General features: G+C 38.4%; 1 pseudogene; it reads right to left on the minus strand.

Annotated features, from left to right (window-relative positions):
• Positions 1 to 17,286: 17,286 nt before the first annotated feature.
• On the minus strand, positions 17,287 to 17,855 carry LOC123391595 (annotated as a pseudogene).
• Positions 17,856 to 24,121: the final 6,266 nt, after the last annotated feature.

The following is a 24,121-nucleotide window of genomic DNA, read 5'->3' on the forward strand; positions in this document are numbered from 1 at the left end:
GTTGCACAGTAATAGGAGGACCCTATGCTTGCTTCATCCCTCAAATATAACTGGATAAATATCAAATCCTGTGACCACTCAAGAAATTGATCTGAGGACTAAAAGAACTGCACTACCAGAGGGAGAGAAGAGGCCATATCATAGAAGGTAGGAGGTGCAGAGACATGATTTGGGGAAGAAGAAGATCATGGGCACTACAGAGGGGAGGGAGCCCTGATCATGAAGATATGGCGGTGGCAACATGCTAGGGATTACACAAGAGAAATATTTCCCCAAAGCTACTGACTAGGAAAACAAGAGGGGTTGATTACTGTACTTTTTTTTTTTTTAGATTTTTTATTTGACAGACAGAAATCACAAGTAGGCAGAGAGAGAGGTGGAAGCAAGCTCCCCACTGAGCAGAGAGTCTGATGCGGGGCTCGATCCCAGGACCCTGGGATCGTGACCTGAGCTGAAGGCAGAGGCTTTAACCCACTGAGCCACCCAGGTGCCCCAATTACTGTACATTTTTATGTACAGTAAAGGTACATTAAAGTCTGAAGTTTTAGAGGTCAGTACCATTGCCACAGTGGAGCCTGTCAGTTTAGTGGTGCTTCTGTGGAAGATGACAAAGGTCTGGGACTGCAGACCATGGTCTGTAGATACCCTTCTTAGAGTGCTTTTGCAACAGGCAGCACTGCCTCTTAGGGCAAAAAAGAGATTGTGGGCACCATTGAGCTGCCCCATTCACATTAGCATAGGCATGGAGGAAACTGCTGAAAGCAGCAAAACCCGGACATTGGCTTTTTTGCTATGCTTTGTCATAAACTCCAAGACCCTGTGTGTTCATGTGCCTGCCCTTCTTGAATAAAACAGCACCAGCCACAGTGCAGTGAGATGCTCCCCCAGAGGATCAGCACAGGTCCGTGGTATGCCAGGTCCCCAAAATTTGGAGTTTTAAAACCCAGCCAGTCCACCTGGAGTAAAACACAGGAGTACTGTGCTGCCATATGGGAAGACAATTTGGAGACAGATAAGGTGAACTTAGGGATCTGAGAATATAGAATATAGCAAGACACAAGGGGAGATTCATCACTCTTCTATGAGGGTTTCCTGAACAGCAGCATGTGCAAACTTCCCTCTCAAGGGATGAAAGAAAGGAATGATGCCATTTTTATATCCCACCAATTAGCACAAAGGGACTTCAGGGAGAAGCACATCGCCCACAGTGGAGCCTTAGCCATTTACAACAAGCCCCACCACCCTGAACTCTGCAGGTGCTTTGTTATTAGGGCAAGTGTGTCTGAGATCCAGAAAAGCCGAGTTCTTTCTCCAGAAGATGAGCACAAACCCCCTGCATGCACCAAGTCTACTAACAACAGAACACTGAAAAATGTCAGCTCTAGTGAATATTAAATCTAGGCTTTTTAAAAAAAAAAAAAAACAAAGACATGAAAATACACCTAATTAAAACTCAACACATACAAGACAAGGTCCAAATACTTCCAACTGCAGGCAAGGTGAAACTCTGCAGAGGACTGACCTGATGGAAAGAGCAGTCAAAACACAACAGCAGAGTGCACACAGTCTATGCAGAAATGCTTCCTGAAGCATGAGACCCTGGTCAGTATATTACACCTTCTTAATATATCCTTTACTCTCAGAAGCATGAAACATACATAACACACTTTCCTAACACAGAGAAGACAGACATAAATGAAATGCCAAGATGGAAAAATTTATCCCAAAAGAAAGAACAACAAAAGGTCATGGACAAGGATCTAATCAAAACAGATATAAGTAATATGCCTGAATCAGATTTTAAAACAATAATCATAAGGATATTAGTGCCGCTTGAGAAAAGCATAGACGATAACAGGAAGGCCCTTATCGCAGAGATAAAAGACCTAAAATCTAGCTAGGCAGCAATAAACAAAGATGAAAATCTAATTGGATGTAATGAACACAAGGAGCGAAGAAGTAGAGAGATGAATAGTGATATAGAAGATAAATTTAGGGGGAAAAATGAAACTGAAAAGAAGAAGGAAAGAAAAATATTAGATCACTAATGTGGACTCAGGGAACTCAGTGACTCCATAAAGCATAACGTTCAAATCATAGGAGTACCAGATGAAGAAGACAGGAAAAAAGAGACAGAAGGTTTATTTGAGGAAATTGAAGCTAAAAATTAGGGAGAAAAAAATCCAAATCCAGGATGCACAGAGAACACTCATCAAAATCAACAAAAGCTGGCTTATGCCAAGACATACCATAGTTTTATTTACAAAATATAGAGATAAAGAAAAAAGTCCTAAAAGCAGAATGGGGGAAAAAAAAAGTAATTTACAAGGGAAGACAAATAAGATTAGCAGCAGATCTCTCCAGGCCAGAAGACAGTGGGAGCATATATTCAGTGTGCTGAATGGGAAAAATATGCATCCAAGAATACACTATCCACTGAAGTTGTCATTCAGAAAGAGAAATATAGAGTTACCCAAACAAAAACTAAAGGAATTTCTGACCACTAAACCAGCCCTGCAAGACATATTGAAGAAAACTTCTTCAGAGGGAAATAAAGACCAAAAGTAACAAAACTAGAAGGGAACAGAGAAAGTCTCCACAATCAGCGACTTTACAGACAATACAATGGAACTAAATTAATTTCTATCAATGATTAATGTAAATGGAATAAATGCTCCAATAAAAAGACATAAAGTATCAGAATGGGTAAAGAAAATACTCATCTACATGCTGCCTACAAGAGAGACGTTTTAGACCAAAAGACAGCTCCAAACTGAAAGTAAGAGTAGGGGCAGAAAGAACGATCATGCTGATGGATATCAAGACAAAGCCAGAGGGGGGGGGGGAACCTTAGAGAAACTAGATTTTAAAATAAAGACTGTAACAAGAGATGAAGAAGGGCACTATATCATAATAAAGGGGTCTGTGTATCCAATTGGAAAATTAAAAATTGTAAATATTTATGCTCCCAACTTGGGAGTACCCAAATACAAAAACAATTCATAACAACCTTAAAGGAACTCATTGATAATAATACAATAATAGTAGGAAAATTTAACAGCCCACTTACTGCAATGTACAGGTTATCTAAGCAAAACATCAACAAGGAAACAGTGGCTTTGAATGAAACACTGGACCAGATGGACTTAAGAGATATATTCAGAATATTTCATCCTAAAGCAACAGAATACACATTCTTTTCAATTGCACATGGAACAGTTGCCAGAGTAGATAAAAAATAAAAAAAAAACTGGGTCACAATCAGCCCTCAAGAAATACAAAGAGATAGAAATGATACTATGCACATTTTCGGACCACAATGCTATGAAACTTGAATTCAACCACAAGATGAAATTTAGAAAGACTACAAATACATGGAGGTTAGAGAACATCTGAATAAGAATGAATAGGTTAACCAGGAAATTGAAGAAGAAACTTAAAATGCATGGAAACAAATAAAGATATAACAGGATGTCAGAAGCATTTGGAATGCACTGATAGTGGTCATAAGAGGGAAATCTAAGGCAATATAGGACCACCTCAAAAAGCAAGGGCACCTGGGTGGCTCAGTAGGTTAAGCCGCTGCCTTCGGCTCAGGTAATGATCTCCGGGTCCTGGGATCGAGTCCTGCGTAGGGCTCTCTGCTCAGTAGGGGGCCTGTTTCCTCCTCTCTCTCTCTCTGCCTGACTGTCTGCCTACTTGTGATCTCTCTCTGTCAAATAAATAAATAAAATATTTTAAAAAATCAAGAAAAATCTCTAATATAGAACCTAACCTTATACATAAAGGTGAGAGGAAAAGAATGACAAATGAACCACAAAGCCAGAAGGAAATAATAAAGATTGGAGAAAAAAATAAATGATATAGAAACAAAAAAGAAAGAAAGAAAGAAAGAAAGAAAGAAAGAAAGAAAGAAAGAAAGAGAAAGAAAGAAATAGTAGAACAAATCAATGAAACTAATGTTAGGAGTTAGTTGGACCATTAAGCAGTCAGAGCCAAGATGCTCTACAAGGAAACAGGGAGCAGGGACAGATAAGCCAAAAGCCATACTAGCATCCTGTCTTACAGCTTAGACAAGACCACAATAGCACACTGTCTAGCAGCTTCTGCAGAAATGACTTTTAGAAAAGGTTCTGAGATAAAACAATTCACCATGAAACACTGTCACTATAATTAATTAAGCTATAAGTCTCCAGATGTCAACCCAAAAAGACCATCAGTGCATAAACAGTAACCTGATAGATACTATCATTCAATAAACTTTGCCTGGCTGCCCACCAATCTTCATCTGATCTACCTCTTCATTCTTTGAAGTGGAATGATCAAGAACCACAGGCACTAAGGGAATAGAAGTCCTGTAACACTAGGAGCTGATTCTTTAGAATAATTAACAAAATAAACAACCCCCTAGCCATATTTATCAAAAAGAAAAATGACCCAAAAAAGTAAATTCACAAAGGAGAGAGAAATAACAACTAACACCAAAGAAATACAAACAATACTAAGAGAATATTAAGAAACTGTATATGTCAATGAATTGGGCAATTTGGAAGAAATGGACAAATTCCTAGACACATAAAAACTACCAAAACTGAAGGAGGAAGAAATAGAAAATTTGACCAGTTCCATAACCACCTATGAAATTGAAGCAGTAATCAAAAATCTCCTAACAAACAAAAGTTCAGGACCAGATGGCATCCCAAGAGAATTCTATGAGACATTTAAAAAAGAGTTAAAGAGTAAACAAGTGTTGGAGAGGATGTGGAGAAAGGGGAAGCTTCTTACACTGTTGGTGGGAATGCAAGTTGGTGCAGCCACTTTGGAAAACAGTGTGGAGATTCCTCAAGAAATTAAAAATAGAGCTACCCTATGATCCCTATGACCCTGCAATTGCACTACTGGGTATTTTTCCCAAAGATACAGATGTAGTGAAAAGAAAGGCCATCTGTACCCCAATGTTCATAGCAGCAATGGCTATGGCCATTTGGTGCTATGGCACCAAACTATGGAAAGAGCAAAGATGCCCTTCAACAGACAAATGGTTAAAGAAGATATGGTCCATATATACAATGGAATATTTTGCCTCCATCAGAAAGGATGAATACCCAACTTTTGTATCAATAGGGACAGGACTGGAAGAGATTATTCAGAGTGAAATAAGTCAAGCAGAGAGAGTTAATTATCATATGGTTTCACTTACTTATGGAACATAAGGAATAACACAGGACATTGGGGGAAGGAGAGGAGAAGGGAGTTGGAGGAAATCAGAGGGGGAGACAAACCATGAGAGACTGTGGACTCTGAAAAACAAACTGAGAGTTTTGGAGGGGACGGGGATGGGAGGTTGGGTGAGCCTGATGATGGGCATTAAGGAGGGCACATATTGCATGGAGCACTGGGTGTGATGCATAAACAATGAATCTAGGAACACTGAGAAAATAAAACAAAGTTTAAAAAATAAGTAAAATGGAGTTAATACCTATTCTCAAATTGTTCCAAATGATGGAAATGGAAGAAAGACTTTCAAACTCATTCTTCAAGGCCAGCTCTATCTTGATTCAAAAACCAAAAACCCTTCTAAAAAGGAGAAATACAGGTCAATATGCCTGAATAGCATGGGTGCAAACATTCTCAACAATATACTACCAAATCAAATTCAACAGCTTATTTAAAGAATCATTCACCGTGATAAAGTGGGATTTATGCCTGAGTTGCAAGGGTGGTTCAGTATTCAGAAATCAATCAACATGATATACCACACAAATAAAAGAAACCATAAGAACCAACAGTGTAGGAGGGTTCCCCTTTTTCCACATCCTCGCCAGCATCTGTCATTTCCTGACTTGTTGATTTTAGCCATTCTGACTGGTGTGAGGTGATATCGCATTGTGGTTTTGATTTGTATTTCCCTGATGCTGAGTGATATGGAGCACTTTTTCATGTGTCTGTTGGCCATCTGGATGTCTTCTTTGCAGAAATGTCTGTTCATGTTCTCTGCCCATTTCTTGATTGGGTTATTTGTTCTTTGGGTGTTGAGTTTGCTAAGTTCTTTATAGATTCTGGACACTAGTCCTTTATCTGATATGTCGTTTGCAAATATCTTCTCCAATTCTGTCAGTTGTCTTTTGATTTTGTTAACTGTTTCCTTTGATGTGCAAAAGCTTTTGATCTTGATGAAATCCCAATAGTTCATTTTTGCCCTTGCTTCCCTTGCCTTTTGCGTTGTTCTTAGGAAGATGTTGCTGCGGCGGAGGTCGAAGAGGTTGCTGCCTGTGTTCTCCTCAAGGATTTTGATGGATTCCTTTCACACATTGAGGTCCTTCATCCATTTTGAGTCTATTTTCGTGTGTGGTGTAAGGAAATGGTCCAATTTCATTTTTCTGCATGTGGCTGTCCAATTTTCCCAGCACCATTTATTGAAGAGGCTGTCTTTTTTCCATTGGACATTCTTTCCTGCTTTGTCGAAGATTAGTTGACCATAGAGTTGAGAGTCTATTTCTGGGCTCTCTATTCTGTTCCATTGGTCTATGGGTCTGTTTTTGTGCCAGTACCATGCTGTCTTGATGATGACAGCTTTGTAATAGAGCTTGAAGTCTGGGATTGTGATGCCACCAACGTTGGCTTTCTTTTTCAATATCCCTTTAGCTATTCGAGGTCTTTTCAGGTTCCATATAAATTTTAGAATTATTTGTTCCATTTCTTTGAAAAAGATGGTTGGTACTTTGATAGGAATTGCATTAAATGTGTAGATTGCTTTAGGTAGCATAGACATTTTCACAATATTTATTCTTCCAATCCAGGAGCATGGAACATTTTTCCATTTCTTTGTGTCTTCCTCAATTTCTTTCATGAGTACTTTATAGTTTTCTGAGTATAGATTCTGTGTCTCTTTGGTTAGGTTTATTCCTAGGTATCTTATGGTTTTGGGTGCAATTGTAAATTGGTTGGTGGGAATGCAAGCTGGTGCAACCTCTCTGGAAAACAGCATGGAGGTTCCTCAAAATGTTGAAAATAGAACTGCCCTATGACCCAGCAATTGCACTATTGGGTATTTACCCTAAAGATACAAACGTAGTGATCCAAAGGGGCACGTGTACTCGAATGTTTATAGCAACAATGTCCACAATAGCCAAACTATGGAAAGAACCTAGATGTCCATCAACAGATGAATGGATCAAGAAGATGTGGTATATATACACAATGGAATACTATGCAGCCATCAAAAGAAATGAAATCTTGCCATTTGCGACAACATGGATGGAACTAGAGCGTATCATGCTTAGTGAAATAAGTCAGGCGGAGAAAGACAACTATCATATGATATGAGGAAGTGGTGTTGCAACATGGGGGCTTAAGTGGGTACGAGAAGAATAAATGAAACAAGATGGGATTGGGAGGGAGACAAACCATAAGTGACTCTTAATCTCACAAAACAAACTGAGGGTTGCTGGGTGGAGGGGGTTTGGGAGAAGGGGGTGGGATTATGGACATTGGGGAGGGTATGTGCTTTGGTGAGTGCTGTGAAGTGTGTAAACCTGGTGATTCACAGACCTGTACCCCTGGGGATAAAAATATATGTTTATAAAAAATAAAAAATTATATTTAAAAAAAAAAGAAGAAGTGCACTCATCATGATAAGCACTGAGTGATTAAAATAAAACCTTGAAATAAAGAAATAAATACATTAAAAAACCCCATAAGATTCTCAATAGAATCTTATGCTTGCAGAACAACCATTTGACAAACAACATCATCCCCATTCTTAATAGAAACCCTCAAGAAAGTGGGGATAGTGGGACCATACCTCAACATCATAAAGGCCATGCATTTAAGACCCACAGCTACTATCGACCTCAATGGGGAAAAACAGAGCTTTCCCTCCATGGTCAAGGCAAAGAGGGATGCGCACTCTCACCACTGTAATTTAACATAGACTTGGAAGTCCTAGCCTCAGCAATCAGACAACAAAAAGAAATAAAAGGCATCCAAATCATCAAGGAAGAAATCAAACTTTAACTATTTGCAGAGGACATGACACTCTATGTAGAAAACCCAAAAGACTCCCCCCCAAAATGCTAGAACAGATACACAAATACAGTAACGTTTCAGGATACAAATTCAACATAGAGAAATCTGTTGCAGTTCTATACATCAATAATTAAGTAGCAGAAAGAGGAATCAAGGAATCAATCTTATTTACAATTGCACCAAAAACTATAAGACACCTAAGAACAAACCTACCCAAAGAGGTAAAATGTCTGTACTTGGAAAACTATAGAAAACTTATGAAAAAAACCTGAAAAGGACAAAGGAATTAGAAAAAACATTCCATTCTCATGGATTGGAAGAACAAATATTGTTAAAATGTCTATACTACCCAAAGCAATCTACACATTCAATGCAATCCCTATCAAAATAACACCAGCCTTTTTCACAGAGCTTGAAACAATTCTAAAATTTCTATCATACCACAAAAGACCCTCAATAGCCAAAGCAATCTCAAAAAGAAAACCAAAGCTGGAGGCATCACAATTCCAGGCTTTAAGCTGTATTACAATGTTATCAAGACAATATGGCAGTATCACAAAAACAGACACATAGATTCACGGAACAGAATAGAAAACCCAGATATGAACCCACAACTACATGGTCAATCAATCTTCAACAATTCAGGAAAGAATATCCAATTGGAAAAAGACAGCAAATGATGTCTTCAACAACATTCAACAAATGATGCTGGACAAACTAGATAGCAACATGTAAAAGAATGAAACTGGACCACTTACTCATATCAAACACAAAAATAAATTCAAAATGGATCAAAGACCTAAATGTGAGACAGGACACCATTCAAATCCTAGAGGAAAACAGGCTGTATCCTCTTTCACTTCAGCCATAACAACTCCTTACTAGATCTATCTCCTGTGGCAAGGTAAACAAAAGCAAAAATGAATTGTTGGAACTTCTTTAAGCTAAAAAGCTTGTGCATCACAAACAATCAACAAAACTAAAAGGCAACCTTCAAAATGCAAGAAGACATTGGCAAATAACATATCTGATAAAGGTTTAGTATTCACAATGTATGAAAAACTTATCAAACTTTTCACACAGAAAATGAATAATCCAGTTACAAAATGGACAAAAGACATAAATACCTTTTTTCCCATGAAAACATACAAATGGATATCAGACATATGAAAAGATGCTCGGTATCATTCATTATCAAAACTACAATGTGATATCACCTCACACGTTTAAGAATGGCTAAAAGGGAAACCCTCTTACACTCTGGTGGGAATGAAAACTGGTGCAGATGCTCTGGAGAACAGTATGGAGGTTCCTCATAAAGTGTAAAATAGAACTACAATCCATCAATTGCACTACTAGGCATTTGTCCAAAGGATACAAAAATACCAATTTGAAAGGATACATGCACCCCATGTTTATATCAGCATTAATAGCCAAATTATGAAAAGAGCCCAAATATTCATCAACTGAGAAGTGGATAAAGAAGATATTGCGTGTGTGTGTGTGTGTGTGTATACACACACCATGGAATATTACTCAGCCATCAAAAATAACAAAATCTTGCCATTTGCAATGACGTGGAGAGAGCTAGAGATCATTATGCTAAGCGAAATCAGTCAGAGAAGGACAACTACCACATGATTTCACTCATATGTGGAATTAAGTAACAAAACAGATGAACATGTTGGAGTAAAAGAGAGGTAAACCAGGGAAGGTTTGTATATCTTTGTTCTCAAGTACAGAGACAAAACTGCAGGTTGCTGGAGGGAAGGTGGGTGGAGGAATAGGTTAAATATGTGATGGGTATTAATAGTGGAGCACTTGTGATGACCATTGGCTATTGTATGGAAGTGATAAATCACTAAATTCTACACATGAAATATTATACTGTATGTTAACTAACTGGGATTTAAATAAAAAGTTCAAAAAGAAAAAAAGGGTATGGCAACAACTGGATATTCACATGCAAAAGAAGAAATTTGGGCCTTTACCTTGTATCATACACAAAAATTAACTCAAAATTGATTAAGCGTAAGAGCAAAAAGTATAAAAAATAAAATATAGGGAAGCACCTTTAGGACATTGGATTTGACAATTATTTCTTGGATATGACACCAAAACCACAGACAGTGAAAGTAAAAATAAATAAATATGACTACATCAAACTTAAAAACTTCTGTACATCAAAAGAAACATCTCACAGGGTAAATAGAAACCTAGAGAATAGAAAATATTTGCAAATCGTATATTTGAAAAAGGGCTAACATGCAGAACATATAAAGAACTCAACAACAACAACAACAACAACAAAAACGCTGATTTTAAAAATCACCAAAAGACTTGAATAGACAGTTTTCCAAAGAAGATATACAAAACCAATGAGGTTTTTTCCAGTATTCCAAGATTAAAAAAATAAAATAAAAATAAATGAAACAAAACAAAACAAGTATGTGAAAAGATGCTCAACATCACTAACTACAAGGGAAAATAAAATCAAAACCATGAGATAGCACCTCACACCTATTGGAATGAGTACTAAACAAGAACGGAAAATAACAAATGTTTATGAAGATACAAAGAAGTTGGAACACTTCCACAATACTGGTGGGAAAGTTAAATAGTGCAGACATTATGAAAATGCTCCAAAAATGAAAAATGTTACTATAATTTAATCCAGCAATCTCACTTATGGATTTATATCAAAATAATTCAGAGCAGGTTCTTGAAGCAATAATTACACATCCATGTTCACTGCAGCATTATTTAAAATAGCCAAAAGATACAAGTAACTGGAATGTTCATAGATAGATGAATAAGAACCTGTGATATTTACACAAAATGAAATGTTATGCAGCCTCAATAAAAGGATATCCTATGGCACCTGGGTGGCTCAGTCAGTTAAGCATCTGATTCTTGATTTTAGCTCATGTTATGAACTCAGGGTCATGGGATAGAGACCTGCATCGGGCTCCACACTGGACACAAAACCCTCTTGGGATTGTCTCTCTCTCTCTCCCTTTCCCCTCTCCTCATACCCTATCTCTCTCTCGAAAAAAGGACACCACACCACAACATGGATGACATTACACTAAATGAAATAACTCAGTCATAAAAGGACAAATACTACATCATTCCACTTACATGAAAGACCTATGGTAATCAAATTATAGAAACAGAAAGTAAAAAGGTGAATGACATGTGTTGGGAGGAGGTGGAGCAGGAATTACTGTTTAGTAAACATACAGTTTTTAGTATTGCAAGATGAAAAAGTTCTACAGAAATGTTGCAAAATAATGTGAATATAGTTAGCAATACCAAACTGTGTGCTTCAAAATTGTTAAAATGGTAATTACAAGTTATTTTTAACACACACACACATGCACACACACACATACACACACACAGAGCTTTTTTCCATCCTCAAAAAAACTAATCTTATTTTCTTATATAGGATAGGAAGGCATTTATCTCCAGCAGTTATCCTTGCTAGAGATAAAGATATAGAAGATGGCTAAGGGGTGGCTGGAGAAAAAGAAGGAAGGGGAAGACAGCAAGAAGTGTCTAATTATATAGGTGCCTGGGTTGAGTGTCTAACCCTTGCTTTCAGTTCAGGTAATGATCTCATGGGTTTTGGGATCAAACCCCATGTCAGGATCCATGCTCAGTGGGGAGTCTTCTTGAAAAATTATCTCCCTCTGCCCCTCCCCCTTCTTTCTCTCTCTCAAAATAAATTAATAAATAATTCTCATAAAAAAGAAGTGTCCACAATGGAATACTATGCAGCCATCAAAAGAAATGAAATCTTGCCATTTGCAACAACATGGATGGAACTAGAGCGTATCATGCTTAGCGAAATAAGTCAAGCAGAGAAAGACAACTATCATATGATCTCCCTGATATGAGGAAGTGGTGATGCAACATGGAGGCTTAAGTGGGTAGAAGAATAAATGAAACAAGATGGGATTGGGAGGGAGACAAACCATAAGTGACTCTTAATCTCACAAAACAAACTGAGGGTTGCCGGGGGGAGGGGGTTTGGGAGAAGGGGGTGGGATTATGGACATTGGGGAGGGTATGTGATTTGGTGAGTGCTGTGAAGTGTGTAAACCTGGTGATTCACAGACCTGTACCCCTGGGGATAAAAATATATGTTTATAAAAATAAAAAAATTAAAAAAAAAAAAAAAAAAAAAAAAAAAAAAAAAAAAAAAAAAAGAAGTGTCCAATTAAAATAGGGAGGGAGACTACAAAAAGGAGGGAGGTGGGACAAGACTAGAGAAGGAATAAATAGTTAAGTGAAAAGCCAGATTCTGAAGGTCCAGTGTAAGACAAATGAAAAAGATTTGTTAAAACCCAGGAGAAATTTTAAGGCCAAAAACCCAAGTGGAGATGCTACACTCGGAATGTTTGTGTTCTCCCCAAATTTCATATGTTGAAAACCTAATGCCTAATGTGATGGTATTTCTGGTGGGAATTTTGGGGGATGATTTAGGTCTTAAGGTCATGGTCTTCATAAATAGAATTAGTGTCCTTATGAAAGAGGCTCAAGAGATATTCCTTGCCCCCATCACCTTGTGAAGGCACAGTGTGAAGTTGGCAGTCTGCACCCCAGAAGAGGGACTATATCAGAACCCAACTGTAATAGCCACCTAATCTTAGACTATCAGCCTCTAGCACTGTGACAAATAAATTTCTCTTGTTTATAATCCACCCAGTCTCCAGTATTTTGTTATAGCAGCTCAAATAGACTAAAAAGAGGGGGGGGGAAGAATCCATAGTAATCTTCAGGCATAGAACAAGAGGGGTAGGAATAAAGGAGTAGAAAATGTTTATGGGGAAGACAGCAAAGGAATGCTGTAAGAGACAAGTACATACCATTTCCTTTAATCTGTACACAAGAGGCTATGTAACTTGGTGAGAACAGTTTGGTAAAAGCATGTGATAGCTTCAGCCAACTGAAAGTTAAAAAGAAAGTAGGCTTGTTGTCTCCAGAAGGACATATTGTGATTAGGTTAATAGAAGAAATCAGTGCCAATTGTAATAAGGGCTCATTTTCTCACACTGAGGAAAAGAAGTCACACTTCAGGAAAAGAATGGACAAGAAGTGAGGAGTAGAAATTGAAACTATAAAGCATATTTGGCTTGTACAGTAGGAGGTTTTCAATAAGAGAAAAAATTAGCCACTCGAGAAGTTCCTGCTAAGTCACAAGTTACTGCCTAACAAAAGGCTACAATGTCCATGAATGAAGAGTGCTATATGCTTCTTGGTGGGTGTCCCCTAAGGAAGCATTGGAAGAAATGGAAACTGTTGATATTGATTTCCTATAGGTCTCCACATTGCAGGGAACCTGTATCTATAGAACCTTCTAGAAGATCTGCAATTATCCAGATCCTCCCCCTTCTCTACTCATGGGCACCAGAGTCCTCTCGGTTCTGAGACAGCATGGTAAGAAGGTTCCTCTGCTTAGCATGCTTTTATTCCACAGAAACCTGGGTCCCATACTATGTGTGTGTGTGAGGGGGGAAAGAAAAAGAGATAGGGAGAGAGAAAGCAAATGTGGAAAAGGGAGAGAGAAGAAGAAAAAGGGAGAAAAAAGGAGGAGAAAGGGGGGAAAAGGAAAAAGAGGGAGGGAGAGGAAAGAGGAGAGAGATGAGGAGGAGATAGAGAGAAAGGGGGAGAAAAGACACTAACCACCACTAAGTACTATACAGACTCTATTTTCCAGACAGACCACCCAAATGTTTTGTTAGTTTTGCACTCTTGGGCTATAGACAGAGCACTCTGACATTTATAAGATCTTTGCTCTTGGAGAAGCTGTGGATCATAAACCATGTTGTTTTTTTACACTTCCCTCCTAGGAAGGGAAGAAATCAGTTGCACTTTAGAGACCTCTGAATTTATTTACTCTCCTAGTTTGCCACAACTATTTGTAATGACTTGGATACACTGCAAAAAATAAATAAAAGATGAGACATCTGGTTTCAGGAGGACCAACAATGTGCTATCTATCAATTGTACGTGTTTCACATAAGCCCTGCCCCATGTGGCATCACCTCTGACAGCAGACAGCATTTGTCATGAAAACAACTGCTGTGCTTTGCATGGATTAAAAAGGCTTTCTCCTACTTTCATAACAAGCATCTCTGATTTAGGTCTCTTCTTTAAAGTAATAAGTGAAAATATGTAACACAGCAGGAGAGAGGAAAGGAAAAGGTGAAGGGCAAATGAAGTCTTTTTTGTCAACATGTACAAAGTTATTTGAAGCAAGCATTTAAAAAGCAACCCAGAATAGTCTTGAATTATGTCCTATTTTTTACACCCCATTTTTCATCACCCCTCCAATTAAAGCAAATTCAAGACTCAGAAAGGAATGTTGCATTTCACAGTCCACACATCTATCTTTATTAAGTGTTGGAAACACTTCAGAGTTAGAATTAACTTTCCCAATTGACATCAGCATTTCTCAAATTATGTTCTATGAACCCTAGTCCACCAGACATTAATAGGTATCCATACATACGTGGTCAGGTTAGGGAAACATTGGGCTAAACAAATATAAGCAAGTCTCTTTGTTGCAGGGTTTCTCAGAGACTTAAATAGATGAAAATTCACTATGAATCTCCACAATGTTCGTAGTATCAACATATACTACCTTAGAACCATTTTTTGTTGTTTTAAACAACTTATATATTTTATTCTTAAGTGGAAGATCTTTTTTTTCTTTTTTATAAAACAACTTATCTTATGGACAGGTTAGCAGGAACAAGGTGTAGAAAATGCTGGTATAATCTGATCTTCTCATTCTATTAAAGCAGTAGAGTTCAGGGGTTAAGAGCACATGCTTTTAAGACACAGTCCATCTGTTTCATTTTATGGCTCTGAGAAAGTTACTTAAGCTTCCTGGGTCTTCATTTCTTTATCTTTAAAATAAGGACAGTAGTACTGTTGTGTGTTAAATAATCATACACATATGTAATATTTCAGTAAAACAATGAGAATAGAGTCTGACACATAGTAATAGTTCAATAAATGTTAGATATTGTTATTTTACCCACTAGGAAAATGAAGCCTAAGTTCATACAGCCTGTCAGTATCAGAGCTGGGACCAGAATCCAGGTCTCTTGATTCCCTGTCCATCATGGGTTTCTCAAATAATAAAAATTTCATGGAGCTTATCAAAAACTCTTTCTATAACATATAAGAATTACACCACAAAACCACAAAATGACATCTTAAAAAGATACAACCCTCCAACAAAATCACAGTGGGTTTCTAGAAGTAACAGCTTAGTTGAGGTTTTCCAAGTATAAAGTGAGGTAAAAGAAGGTTTTGTGGTAAGGAAAATGATTCCAATGCCTACAAAACAGTAGCCAAAATCCTAGACCACTGCCATTCCTCAGTAGCCTCTCTTGTTTCACTCTAGTAACAGGAACCTATATGGATGCTCAAGAGCATATACCTCTTTGATACAGGCTGATTTTTTTTTTTAAATTATTTTTTATTTTTTATAAACATATATTTTTATCCCCAGGGGTACAGGTCTGTGAATCACCAGGTTTACACACTTGATTTTTGAGACCTCCCAGGACTAATATATACTAAAGTCTCCACCACTCTTTGGCTCTGATGGAAAGAGAAGGGGATACACAGTTATGAAGTACTTAATATGTACCAGGTCCTTATATTTTGTCTTAATATTTATCATAGTCCCAAGAAGTAACTATTTCCCAATTTTGCAAATGAGGAAACTGAGACTCAGAACTTTTGAGTAGTCTTCCCAAGAACACAGAGCTAAGAAATAATACTTCTAGAATTCAAACCCACCTCTGTGTGTTCACATCAAAGTAAAGGCAACTAGATTTGGACTTTTGATAAATGGAAGTGGAGCACAATCCTCACCTTTAGAAATTGCATTTGTTGGGAGGAATTAAGATGGCAGTGGAGTAGGGGGACCCTAACCTCGCTTCATCCCTCAAACACAGCTGAATAATTATCAAATCATTCTGAACACCCAGAAAAACAATCCAGCTTCTTAGAGAACAAAGCTAAAAGTCTATAAGTAGAAAAACAACCACCTTCTGGAAGGTAGGAGGTGTGGAAAGTTGATCTGAGGGAGATATAGCTGTGGGTACTGTGGAGAGGAGGGAGTCCTGCTTTTGGACACTACCACAAAGTATTATAAGAATCAGTGCTCAAAATCTGAAATTTTAGAAGTCCACCATCATGAGAGTCATGCCTGACTTAAAGAAGCACAGGTGGGGAAGCAGAGCACAGACCTAGGAGTGGACCTGATCCTCTTAGGATCCCTTGCTTTACTAGAAGAACAGGTGACACCAATGTCCTCAGGCATAGGAGCAGGTTTCCAGCAGAGGACAGGAAGCCTGGGGTCCAGCTCTATACTCCACTTTGACATAAACTCCAAACCACTGAATGGTTGTGTGACCAATATCCTGGCAGAAGATGGCAAACAGAAAAAGTATGCTGAGACTCTCCCCCAGTAGATCAGTGCAGGTCCTCCCACTGTGGGAGTGCCTAAAATTTGGAGTTTTGAAACCAGTCACACACCTGAAACAGAACAGCTTGGACACAGGCAGGTAAAGGCAGGGATCTGGTGGAAGGTGGAGACACATGTGGAGTGGTTGATTACTCTTCTGTGAGGGTTTCCTTAAGAATGGGGGGGTGGAGACTTTCAGCCCCAGGACTGGAGAGGTGGGTATTGCCATTTTTATCTCACCCATCAACCCTAAAAGACATCAGGGAGCAAAATAGCATCACCCAGTGGAGGCAGATATGCTTGGACTAAGTCCTGCCCCCTGTGCCCTGCAGGTGCATCTCCAGTAGGGCAAATTCCCCTGATAATCGGTGCGACGAGCCCCACCCCCAGAAGACCAGCACAAAAACTCATACAAACCAACTAGATCTAGCTTCCTTTTTACTTTTATTTTTATTTTATGGTTAATACTTTATTTAAAAGTATTTTTAATTCTTTTTCTTTTTTAATGTTATTTTTAATTTTTATTTTTACATATCTTTTTATATATTTTTTCATTTCATTTTGTTTCCTTTTTGGATCTATCTTCTTTTAATAAGCAAACCGAAACACACAGGATCTAGTTTTTCTTTTTTCTTTTTGTTTGTTTGTTTTTCTTTTTCTTTTCTGGACAAAATGACAAGACAAAGAAATTCACCCTAAAATGAAGAACAGGAAATAGAACTCATGGCCAAGGATTTAATCAATACAGATGAGAGATGTTTGAACTAAAATTTAAAAAATTTATAAGGACTTGAACGTTTCGTCAAATCCTTTCCAGATTTCCATTTGATTTCAGTGGACTTTGAAGATGGATCACCACTCTCATTCAGATGAAATTCTTTGGAGAGAACTTTATTTTTGAAGTAAGGGTTTTCATCAAAATAAAAATCTATTCTGTAACCTGATTTAATATCTTCAAATTCTGTCACTTCAACTCTTGTCAAATAATGCAGCACCTCTTCATCCTCCTCCCCAAGCAGTGCAGACACTTGTGGATGGTTGACAAATGTTGTTACCCCAAAATTGGGGATTTTGGCGATCAATTCCGACCTCTTCTGAAAAAATGGTTGGCGGAGTTTGTTATATTTCTGTTCTACTTTCAAAATCTCCTCACTGGCTTGTTCATTAAGTCTATTTCATTTTGTACTTCATCAATATGTTCAATTGCTTCTTGCTGTTCTTTTTCTCCTCTATGCAAGTGCTGGGATGTTGACGTCTGCCCTGGCTTGGGGGCAGGGGGCTGTCTCGGTTTGTTCATTTGAGGCGGGAGCGAAGACTGGCATTTGGGGGCCATGCTGTGAAACGTTCAAGTCAAACACAGAATAAAACCAGCAGGAAGAGACAGCATGAGGAACCAGAGAGCTTCTTCACCTGGTTTACTGACCATTCTGATGCAGGTGCAGATGAGTTAGGAGAAGTCATCAAAGATGATATTTGGCCAAATCCATTACAGTACTACTTGGTTCCCGATATGGATGACGAAGAAGGGGAAGGAGAAGAGGATGATGATGATGATGAAGAAGAAGAAGGATTGGAAGATATTGATGAAGAAGGAGATGAGGATGAAGGTGAAGAAGATGAAGATGATGATGAGGGGGAGGAAGGAGAGGAGGATGAAGGGGAAGATGACTAATGGAACACTGATGGATTCCAACCTTCCTTTTTTGATTTTCTTCAGTCCCTGGGAGCAAGTTGCCGTCTTTCTTTTTTTTCTTTTTCTTTTTCTTTTTCTTTTCTCCTCTTGTGCTCATTCGCCCTGTTTTTTGAAGTCTCCTTTTTCTCTCCCTTTATACCATGGTTCTCAACTTATTTTGGGGGGAAATACCTTGAGCAGAATACAGTGGGAAAAGAATCTCTACCCCTTTTTGTTCCAAATTCATTTTTGTCCCTTCCTGTCACAACAAAAACAAAAACTTTATGGAATCAACACCACCGCGCTCTGTGGGAAAAAAGAAAAACCTTCTGCTCCCTTAGCTCTGCTGGAAGCTGGAGGGTGCTAGGCCCCTGTGTAGTAGTGCATAGAATTCTAGCTTTTTTCCTCCTTTCTCTGTATATTGGGATCAGAGATTACACTGTGTCTCTATGTGAATATGGACAGTTAGCATTTACCAACATGTACCTGTCTACTTTCTCTTGTTTAAAAAAAAGAAAAAAAAACTTAAAAAAATGGGGTTATATAAGGTCAGCAAAGGGTGGGTTTCAGATGTTTGGGTGAGTTAAGTGGGCATTTTGACAACATGGCTTCTCCTTTGGCATGTTTAATTGTGATGTTTAACGGACATCCTTGCAGTTTAAGATGACACTTTTAAAATAAAACTCTCTCCTAATGATGAAAAAAAAATTATAAGGAAACTAGCTGGGCTTGAAAAAAAAGCAAGACACTAAAGAACTAAAATCTAGTCAGGCTGAAATTAAAAATACTATAACTGAGATGCAAAAACAAGTGAAGGCCATAAAAATGAGGATGAATGAAACAGAGGATGAAATCAGTGATATAGAAGATAAAATTATGGAAAAGAATGAAGTTGAAAAAAAGAGGAAAAGAAAGGTAATGGATCATTAAGATAGACTTAGGGAAATCAGTGACTTATAAAAACAATAAAATTTGTATCACAGTAGTACAGATGATGCAGAGAGAGCAAAAATGGCAGAAGATATATTTGAGCAAACTATAGCTGAAAACGTCCCTAATCTGGGGAAGGATACAGATATCAAAATCCAAGAAGCACAGACAACTCCCTTAAATTTAAAAAAAAAAAAAGTTGACCATTGCCAAGGTATATCATAGTCAAATTCACAAAATAAACAAGGAAAGAATCTTGAAAGGAGCAAGGGAAAAAGTGCTTAAACTACTAGGGAAGATAGATTTGTGGCAGAACAACATGCTCTAGAGGGGGGCAAGATGGTGGAGAAGTAGGAGATGCTGTTTCAATCAGTCCTCTAAAGTGAGCTGATTATCTACCAAAACACTCTGAACACCCATGAAATCAGCCTATGGTGTAGGATTATACACTTCCTGATCTCTACTGGGATAGCAGACATCAGTGGATAGGTAAAGTGGAGTGGGAATGCTCGGACTGATATCAGAGGATAAACAGAAGGGTCGGGAGGCACCAGAAGCAACCCATTGGAAAGTAATACCCCAATACAAGAGTTCCCTGTGACTGGGGACTAGCATTAACTTGGAGTCTGGTTCAAAGAACTCTAAAACAGCAAAAGATCTTAAGGGGAAATTGGTGGAATAGGGCAGTTATTGGCACGGGCTTAAGCCCATAGACCCAGGACAGCCACTGCCAGCACTGTGCCAGAGAGAGTGCAGCAATGCATCCAGGCCTTGGTACCTGAGGTTCAGGTGCACATGAGAGTGTCTGGGTGGCGCTCTCTAAAACCACTGTCTTTTGCACTCTGAATGCACGATGCACAACTGGGGTCTGAGTTGCGCTCCACACCCTCCCCTGAGAGAGGTCCGTCTGGGCGTTAGCCAGTGCTCTCTAGGACCAGCAAGAGTCTGAACACTCCCAGCCCAGAAAACGTGAAAATCTCAGTGTGCTATCTCTGGTTGAGTTCTTTCCAGTAGTCTGGACCTGCCCAGACTGCTGTGGCAAAGGCAAGCACTGGAGAGTGGGCTTTCTGGATTAAGATTCTCTGAGGTTTTAGTAGCACCGGTAGAGATAAGCAATAGCTCCTGTGACCCCTAAGACTGTGGCTGGGGACATGCTTTGCCAGTGGGAGGTGCCAGAGGGGGAGTCTGTGTGCTCTGGACCACCCAGAGGGGAACAGACTGAGGCTTACCTCTGAGACAGAGGTCTGGGGGCAGTTTGCTTTCCTCTAAACCGCCAAAGAACCACCAAAAGCTACCAATGGTGGGGGGGGCCTCCGGAGAACAAAAGCCTGAAAAACCAGTTTCCTCAGAGCCCAGCCCCTTGATTGATAGGGGGCAGGAGGACTCAATTACTAGCAGCAGGCCCCTCTCCCAGAAAGCCATCCAACAACAACAACAAAAAAAAAAAAAACAAAAAAAAAAAAACAAACAAACCAAGAGGATAACCACCATAGGGTCCCCATAAAACTGTAAAACCCTAATATCAGGGAAAAAGAAAATATTAAGTTCCTGGTATTGGACTAAAACCTGCATATGTCATAGATACAATTTTCATTTTTTTTTAATTTTTTATTTTTTATAAACATATATTTTTATCCCCAGGGGTACAGGTCTGTGAATCACCAGGTTTACACACTTCACAGCACTCACCAAAGCACATACCCTCCCCAATGTCCATAATCCCACCCCCTTCTCCCAAACCCCCTCCCCCCAGCAACCCTCAGTTTGTTTTGTGAGACTAAGAGTCACTTATGGTTTGTCTCCCTCCCAATCCCATCTTGTTTCATTGATTCTTCTCCTACCCACTTAAGCTCCCATGTTGCATCACCACTTCCTCATATCAGGGAGATCATATGATAGTTGTCTTTTTCTGCTTGACTTATTTCGCTAAGCATGATACACTCTAGTTCCATCCATGTTGTCGCAAATGGCAAGATTTCATTTCTTTTGATGGCTGCATAGTATTCCATTGTGTATATATACCACATCTTCTTGATCCATTCATCTGTTGATGGACATCTAGGTTCTTTCCATAGTTTGGCTATTGTGGACATTGCTGCTATAAACAGCATGGAGGTTCCTCAAAATGTTGAAAATAGAACTGCCCTATGACCCAGCAATTGCACTATTGGGTATTTACCCTAAAGATACAAACGTAGTGATACAATTTTCATTTTTAATTTATTCCCACTATTCTCATTCTTTTTAATTTTTTGAAATTTTTATAACCTACTTACATCACAATGAGAGGTTCAATACAAAAAATTCTGTATTGACCTTATAACTTGAACTTTTTTATACATATATCTGTTTTTCTTATGATTTTCTATTTTTTTAATATTCATATTGAGATAAAATTGAAGGTAATCCTCTTTCCCCATTCAATACTACCCCTATGTATACACCAGTTTTAAGCCCCCTTTTATCTTGGAAAAGTTGAGTCCTTTAACAAAGATATCAAGATACACCCAGGAAGAATCAAAATAACCTTCCTCACAAACACTGAGGATTTATAATCACCCTCCAATCTTTTTCTTCTCTCAGTGTTTCTGTGTATTTGTTTTTCTTCTGATAGTATAAAAATCTTATACTTGGGGTTCATTATGGCTATGTTCTTCTTTTTCTTGTCATTTCTTTTTGTCGGTCTTTTTGTTTGTCCATTTTTTTATATATTCTATAAATTTTACCTTTGGGGCACATTCTGGCTAGGTATTCTCTTTTTTTTTCTTTTTTTTTTTCCTGTATCTCTCTTTTTCTTTTTTTTCTTTTTTCCTTCTTTTCGGTGGGGACTCCTGATTGCTCAGAAGCATTCCAGGGTGCACCTTGCCTGGATCACGGTTAATAAATTCAGCTACACATACTCTCACCAAAATGACTGGGAGGAGGGAGGCCCAACAGTGCAAAAATTCAGAGACTATCCCCTCTCCATTAGAGCTATTGGATATGGACATAAACATTATATTGGAAAGGGAATTCATGCTAACAATTACCCAGGCAAAAGCTAGATTGGAGAAAACCATTAATGACACCATGGAATAGATTAGGGAAGAAGTGAAAGCCAACATGGAAGAAGCTAAAATGCTATCAGTGAGATCCAATCTAATCTAAATTTTCTTACAGATAGGGTAACTGAGACAGAAGATAGAATTAGTAATCTAGAGGACAAACTGATAGAGAAAAAAGATCAGGAGGAGGCCTGGAACAAACAGCTTAAAAGCCATGAAAACAGAATTAGGGAAATAAATAATGCCATGGAAAGTTCCAATATCAGAATGACTGGAAACCCTGAGAGGGAGGAGAAATAAAGAAGACTAGAAGATATAGTTGAATAAATTCTCCATGAAAAATTCCCAATGTGGGATATTGAACCAGTGTTTGTATCCTAGAGGCAGAAAGGTTTGCCCCCAAGATCACACAATCTAGAAAGACCACATGACACCTGATTGTGAAACTGATGAATCATAATTGTGGACAGGAGCTCTTGAAAGCTGCTAAGGGAAAGAGATTCCTTACATACAGAGGAAGGCCCATCAGAATAATGTCAGGCCTGTGTACAGAAACCTGGCAAGCCAGAAAGAGCTGTCAATATGTATTCATGGCACTGAAAGAAAAGAATGTGCATCCAAGAAAAGTTTATCCAGCAAGGCTGACATTCAGAATGAAGAGAAAGATAAAGAGCTTCCAAGACAGCAAGGTTTAAAAGAGTATGTACCACAAAGCCAGCACCACAAGAAATATTAATGGGGGTTAATAAAAGAAGAAAGAACCCAAGAGTGTCATAGAACAGGAATTTACAGAGACAGTCTATAGAAACAAGGACTTCACAGGCAACACGATATCAATAAAAATGTATCTCTCAAGAATCACTCTCCTTCAGGGATTCCAATAATTCTGATGTTGGAACTTTTCATGGCATCATTTATTTCCCTGATTCTGTTTTCATGGTTTATAAGCTGTTTGTTCCAGGCTTCCTCCTAATCCTTTCTCTCTGTTTGTCCTCCAGATCACTAATTCTATCTTCTCTCTCAGTTACCCTAGCTTTGAGAGAATTTAGATTGGATTGGAACTCATTGAGAGCATTGTGAACATCAGCCCTGGTAGCTTTTAGCTCTGCCCTAACATTGTGGACATCATCTCTGGTGGCTTTCAGCTCGGCCCTAATCAATTCCATTTGGTCATCCATGGCTTTTTCCAACCTAGCTATTGCTTGGATAATTGTTAGCCTGAATTCTCTTTCTGACATATTGTCTATGCTGATAACCATTAGCTTTGTTGCAGAAGGTCCATCCTCTGTATTTTTCTTCTGTTGGGCATTCCTTCTCCTAGTCATTTTGGTGAGAGATGACTGAACAGATGTAGCTGGATTTATTGACCGTGGTGCAGTCAAGGCGCACCCTGGAACACTTCTGAGCAATCAGGATTCCCCACCCAAATGAGAGACAAAAGAAAAGAAAAAGAAAAAAAAGAGAGAGAGAGACAGGAAAGAAAGGGAAGATGAAAGAGAAGGTTCAGCCCAGATGGGACCCAAGGTAAGATTTATGAAGTAGACAAACAAAAACAGACAAATAAAAAGACTGATAAAAGTATATGACAAGAGAAAAAAATATATATGCAAATAAAGGAAGAACCTCGTCAAAAAGAACCCCAAGTGTAAGATTTATATACTATCGAGACAAACACAAAAACACAGAAACAGTGGTGGAAGAAAAAGATGGGAGAGTGGTTATAAGTTCTCAGTGTGGGCAAGGAACGTTGTTTTGATTCTTCCTGGATGTATCTTGATATCTTTTTTAAAGGACTCAACTTTCCTAAGATAAAGGGGGATTAAAAATTGGTTTACCTATAGGGGTAGTATTGATTGAGGAAAGGGGATTACTTTGAAGTTTAACTCTATATGAATATTAGAAAATAAAAATAAAAAGGAATAAACTAGACTAAATGAAACTAAAATTTTAAAA

This window comes from Mustela putorius, unplaced genomic scaffold (genome assembly GCF_011764305.1).
Source record: "Mustela putorius furo isolate JIRA1106 unplaced genomic scaffold, ASM1176430v1.1 tig00000250_pilon_pilon_pilon, whole genome shotgun sequence".
NCBI lineage: Eukaryota > Metazoa > Chordata > Mammalia > Carnivora > Mustelidae > Mustela > Mustela putorius.